The 6,084-nt window shown below is 37.1% G+C and overlaps 1 protein-coding gene across 1 annotated transcript in view; it reads right to left on the bottom strand.

Moving 5' to 3' along the window:
- The window catches only part of CADPS2 (Ca++-dependent secretion activator 2), a 307,048-nt gene that overhangs the window by 22,577 nt on the left and 278,387 nt on the right, over nt 1-6,084 (bottom strand). The gene's annotated exons all lie outside the window — the stretch shown is intronic.

Raw genomic sequence — 6,084 nt, 5'->3', positions numbered from 1 at the left:
TATAAGAAGTTATACTTAAACATAATGAAAACTGAGATTATGTTACAATGTTCACACATGTATAAACTGTATTTGCTAAATCTGCTGTGAATTCTGGGTTAGTTACCAAGTTCAGGAGGGTTCACTATTAATAAAGTTCTCAGTGTTATAATTTATGGATGCTTTGAGTCATAAATCTACATTGCCATATGTAATGGAATGAAGTCTTGGCTCTGGTAATGTCAATGGCAAACTTTAACATTTCCCCCTTTTTATTAGTGAGGGTCTCATAGCTACTCCTCTCTCAAAGTCCAGAACCTGCTATCATATTCAGAAAATGGTTGAAAAAAGCATTCAGTTCCTTTTCCATTGCCTCAGATTTGCTTCCAATGTACAGCTGAATTTTGTGTTTGAGGTTAGCTTCTACTAACTGTGATTCAAACTAAGTTCAAGCATTTCCCTGAGAGCAATGGCATAAAAAGGTTGGTATGAGAGACGTATATCCCTATTTTTCTGAAACTGTTGCACTGACACAATCAGCTCAGAGGATGACTAGGGAAGGAGCAAGGTCTGAAATGTTTCCCTTCTTGTACCAATCTGTGTTCTGTACGAATAGCAGAGTAGGCATAATTTTCATACCACGCTCCCAAACATGGGACAGGCTAGGATATGTCGCATTTATGTGATACTACGTCAGACCAGCCAGAGTGGTTGCTGAAACTGCTCTCTCCTGCCCAGCTGGGACTTCTGGACCTCTGTAGCCACAAAATGTTGTTCCACACTAAAGTCCCTAACAGCCTGCAACGTCCCCTCTCCCGGCAGCGTACGCAGAGCTGGTCAGGTGTTCACCTTTCTCTAACAGGAACCAAGAATGAACATAAGCACTTTGGAAAGTGCTTACACAGTGCCCTCTGTGTAAGCAAGTTTGTAAAAGTATCACTTGCTCCCAAATAACAGTTTTTAAGTTCATGGCATGCAAAAGAAAGCTAAGTTTTATAATACTTTACAGTAAGCCTTAGCACAAAGCTATTTATAAAGGATTCAGATTTGTCTAAGACTGACTCTGTACAGAATAATTAACAGTTCTAGGGAAGGAGGACAAAAGCAGTTATACCCAGTCCCTGAATTCCCAGGCATGTCATCTCTATTTCCCAGAAGCTGTTATTGTCTGAAAATAGCATACGTACAAAGCTGTAAGAGTGAAATATTTAGCATATTTTAAAGGCCTGTATGCATACATATGCTCATACAGTTGAGATATTTATGTATAATTTTATATTAAAGCTTCCTTTCTAGTCTACAAGTGGATAACTTTTATTTTTTGTCATTTCTTATTATCTTGTATGTAATATATTATAATGTATATAAACAGGTCTGAGCACAAGAGGGAAGGAAAGGTGCAACATGCCCAGACTAACACCTGTCCAGAAACTGCCATTACAATAATAGGGTAAGAGCATTCTCCCCTCAAAACTGTGGTGAATGAAACCTCCTGGATCATGAGCTTCATCTCTTTTTTCCTGAATCTACCACAGACACATATAGGAATATGATCCAAAATAAGAAGATTTTTATTTATACATGTGCATCAATGGCAGTTTCATTTCTTAAAAGTAACAGTTAAATGTGGAATGATGGCCTGGTTTCACACTCCTAGCATCTCCAAAACTCACACTGAAAAACTGAAACGTCTCCTGAGCATTTAGATTGGTCATTACGGAGGCAATGAAAGCTCATTTCAAAAACGTATCACATACATACATGCCTACGCGATACTCTTAAGAGGAAAGCAGGACCATTTATATTTAAATCTGAGTTACACACCTTGATCCTAAGCATAGAAATAAAAAGATTACAAGATTACAATTAAAAAGATTGTAAGATTACAATAGAAAAAACAGTTTTCTGTTGGAAAACCCGGTGCACGGAAATCAACAGATTTCATTCATAAAAATGTGCCTTCTTCATTAAAACGTGACAGAAATGTTTTTAAATTACACTAAATCATAAAGTGATTTTGGAGATTTAAAACAGAAAGCTCCATATATTCTCCTAGTATACTCATTTGTGATGGTAGAAAAGAATACAACCAGTGTTGAAACCTTATGTACTTTCTAAAGCTTTCTAGGCAATTGATAGGAATTGGATTACTTTTAACTTGGAAAGATAATGGGAAAATACTTTGAAATCTCAGGCGGTGGGTGAAGGAGACAATCTAACAAATGAAAGGCTGATTATAGTTCTTGGAGATATATATTAAATGTAAAAATGAATCTTCCACTGACGGCTAAAACCTAATGGTTCTCCGATTCATGCAATTTTTTCTTTTACTAAGTGTAATAAAAAATGTTCATCTTGCAGACAGCCAAAGCTAGAAAAATAGCATTTCCCATCAGCATTAACTCTCCCCTTATCTTTGAGATGTTTACCTAGTCTTGAAGCTGTGACATATGGGAATTTCACACCTAGTGAATATATTTTCATGTAGCTTGTGGCACAGGAGTGTAATCATTAAAAGAATATACACAAGTAAGAGTAACTGCAACAGCTGGTGACATTTACCAATTAGAATTACAGTTCTTTAAAACACTTCATCCTTCTTTAATGTGTGCAGGATAATTATCTTTGGAATTGCTGTGGAAAAAAAAATTAATTTTCCTTTTAAACAGTGTCTGCCTACAGTAGAAATATGTCTGGGTAAGGAAGTTATCAATACTCCAGCAGTATGACTCTCTGTTTTAAAAGCTCACCAAAATCATTGCAAACTAACCATCTGGGCTCATGGTGGGCAAAACGCACATTAAACATTGAATGAACCAATAGCATATCAAATACTTCATTATCCCTCCATACTGCACGCATTGAATTTTTTTGTTTTCTCTAAACATGTGAAAGAAGAAAAGAAAGCTATTATAAGCATCAAAACAGGCTTAGTGCTATATATTTCATGTTTTAACTTTTTTTTTTAATAGGGATTACGTATTAGATGGGAACCTTTGATCACATGATCCTATCATTCCTCTACTATTTTGGATTATTAAACTTCAGAAAAATCAACGGCTAACATAGAATAAAAAAAAAAAAACAAACCAAACCAACAATTAAGCAACTGGATGTACCTTAAAAGACAAACTAATTGAAACTGAGACATATTTTAAGTAACTGTCACAGGGGGCATTTCATTACTAACATCGGACAGACAAGCAACTCAGTCTCCACTTCTACACCCAAAATAAAAAATTCTGCTCCTCTGAATCTCTGGCAGAACATCTGCTGAAGTTAATGGGAGAGTTATTTGCACATCTTTGGGAGAAGAATTTAGCCTGGTATATTTATTTGGATAAGTATAAAAAAAGGTATTCTGTCTGAAAACTTCCCCAAGTAAAAAAGTGTTTTTATATGATAGATAAAAAGTTATTGTAGGTTTGTTTTATTCAGAACAGCAGACAAGATGTTTTCCCTATCTGAAAATGAAAGAGAACCAAACAAAGAGATGAATGGAGAAACTGGAAACACAAAGACATCAAATAAAATACCAGGAAATGAAGAGTTGTAAATAGGGTTACTTTGTGGCTGGTTACACAAGTAACTGAATACACTGGCGAGTGAATGAGTTTAAACAAGGGTGTAGGCTTCAGCACATTCTTTTTTAGGGTTAATCACTAGTTAACCTGGCAAGATGAACATGCTGTTTGGGAAAAAAAAAAAAATCCTTGTTAATTATATACTGCAAGTGCTCTTACTTCCTGCTGCTGCACCTAATCCCACAGGTGCAGGTTGTCTCTTTTACTATTCACTGGTAGGTGGGTCCAGATCGACAGGCACTTTTTCAGAGCAACAAATTCAGATAAAGAAGAAACAGCTTAACTTTCCCCCTTTAAACAGGAAAACACTATCATAGAGCCTATTTTACAAGGAGGCAAATTTTAAAATACGTTACTCCAGTTTCCAAGATGATGTAGAAGCTGTATTATGATTGACACACATCGCTCCCACTGGCAAAATTTGCTTGAGGCACCTAATCAAAAATAATGCTGCATTGCCTTGATTTCCAGGCATTCAAATACTTTGCAGCCAAAAGGTTTGCAACAAGCTTAAACTAATATTAGGCTTGCCCTACAGGAGAGATACACCTAAGTTTCTGCACGGCTTTTTGCAATGCAACAGCTTGTCACAAACCTCAATAAAACCCGTGTACATTTGTAAATACTTGAGTTATGTTTATTCTCACTTTGGCATTTGTCACAGACATTTCTTAGCATCAGGGAGTATTAAACAAACTTGTATTCTTGATATTACCGAGAAAAAAATCTAGTTTTACCTAGTTGCTATCCTGTCAAAGCATTCATTTTTCAAAGATGAGAACAGATGTTAGAGACTAACTATATAATAACAAACTTCATCCCATTTTGTGTTTGCTTTCCTCTCCACCCCCTTCTCCTCCCCTGCATCCTGGAGGGAGACGTTTTAACTACAGCGTGGATATAACAATGAAATGAAAAGGAGTGATGAGCTGGAGGGGGCTATTGTGAGAAACACAGGAGATCCTTATTCAGTGTCCACCACCAAATGAAAGAGCACGTTGGAAAATTTCACTGCCTGAAATTTCTCCTCTAAATACTGCCAGGCTCATCACTTGGGCTTTGGAATGACAGAATTGAAATATAATTAAAGTATTTTTGGAATAGAAACTACTTGTACTCATGACAAGATCCTCACTCCCTTCATTTCTTACAAATCAAAATACATAAATCAGGCAGGAAGATGCATTTGTATAATCAGTCTATTATAAAGGTAACATTTTATTCTCACATGGTTATGAAAAATAATATTTTGCTTAAATGAAAAAATACAATGCATTTTCCCTGCCTCTAATACATCTTCTTGTAGATGAAAAAGCAACCTCGGCAAAGGCTCAATGTGTGTATTTTGAGTACTGTCATGCAGAACTTAAGCTGTGATTCTACAAGCATTTACACAAACATTTTTTCATATATGTGTACTTTCATTGCATTCATGGGGCAACACAGCAGTGCAAGCGTTTGCACCAGGATCTTGATTTTGCAGTGCAAAAGGTCTTCAAAACACTACAGTTACTATGACAAAATCAGGTATTAAAATATGCTTTTTTCCCCCCAAATAACTATGTTATTTTAACTTTCCTACTGATTAGCAGCCATCCTTCTGATCTCCATTTAAGAGGTATCTCAAAAACACTGCTGACTTAAAACAGATGATGCAGGGCTTTCCCTCCGATTCTGCAACAGCTTGTTCTTATGGATCTGAAAACTGAAGGGCCAATTCCCAGGTTGGGGTATACAGAGGAGGAGGAGGAGGAAGGCAGGAGAAGCCCTGAGCGTGAGGATAATGACTGTTCTGCGCTCTTTATTTTTAAACAGAGGTCTCCAAGTAAATCCTGCTTAAAAATGAATGGCACAGTATGGCCACACCTGAATAAATACTGGTTTCCCAGAAAAAAGTCGTTTGCTTCTTAAAACTAGCTAAATGAGGCCAGGCAATACGAGTGTGATATTTGGAAATGGAGGTATCTGGAAGGTCCCAATGTGTATCTGCCTGGTAGGAGGTAGAGTTCCTACTTTGGCCTCTACAGGACCCCATAAGTCAAATGCTGGCACATGTGTGAGGCCCCTTTTCATACCTTTGATCCCCGCATAAAGGCAAGAGCGGAGCGAGAGGCCTGGCATTGTGCGAGCTGTGCACTGCTGTCAGCCCTGGGTCCTTCAAATGGCCTCTCTGCACTTGGTATGACAGGTGGCCTACACGCAGTGAGGGAGGATTAGGTTCCTTCTGTGCCCTCTACATGACTGGCATAGATTACTGGCTCCTACAAAGGGATTTAAACATACCTTTCCGAACAAAAAGCAGTATATAAATATGCATGTTACTGGATGCTCAATTTGTATGAGTAATTGCTCTGGTTATATTTGTAAATGAGGCAAACGTGTGTAGAAATGACCAGCTAGAGACACAATTATTTGTGTGCAAAACCGACTTACATGATGAGAAATTGAACACAATGAAATTATCTACATGATTGAGGAATAATAATCATTTGAGATTAACAATATGCATTTTTTGCCCTTA

Source organism: Pygoscelis adeliae, unplaced genomic scaffold, assembly GCF_000699105.1.
Source record: "Pygoscelis adeliae isolate BGI_AS28 unplaced genomic scaffold, ASM69910v1 Scaffold9, whole genome shotgun sequence".
NCBI lineage: Eukaryota > Metazoa > Chordata > Aves > Sphenisciformes > Spheniscidae > Pygoscelis > Pygoscelis adeliae.
Note: the sequence above shows the minus strand (reverse complement) of the source record. Positions and strands in the feature narration are given on the sequence as shown.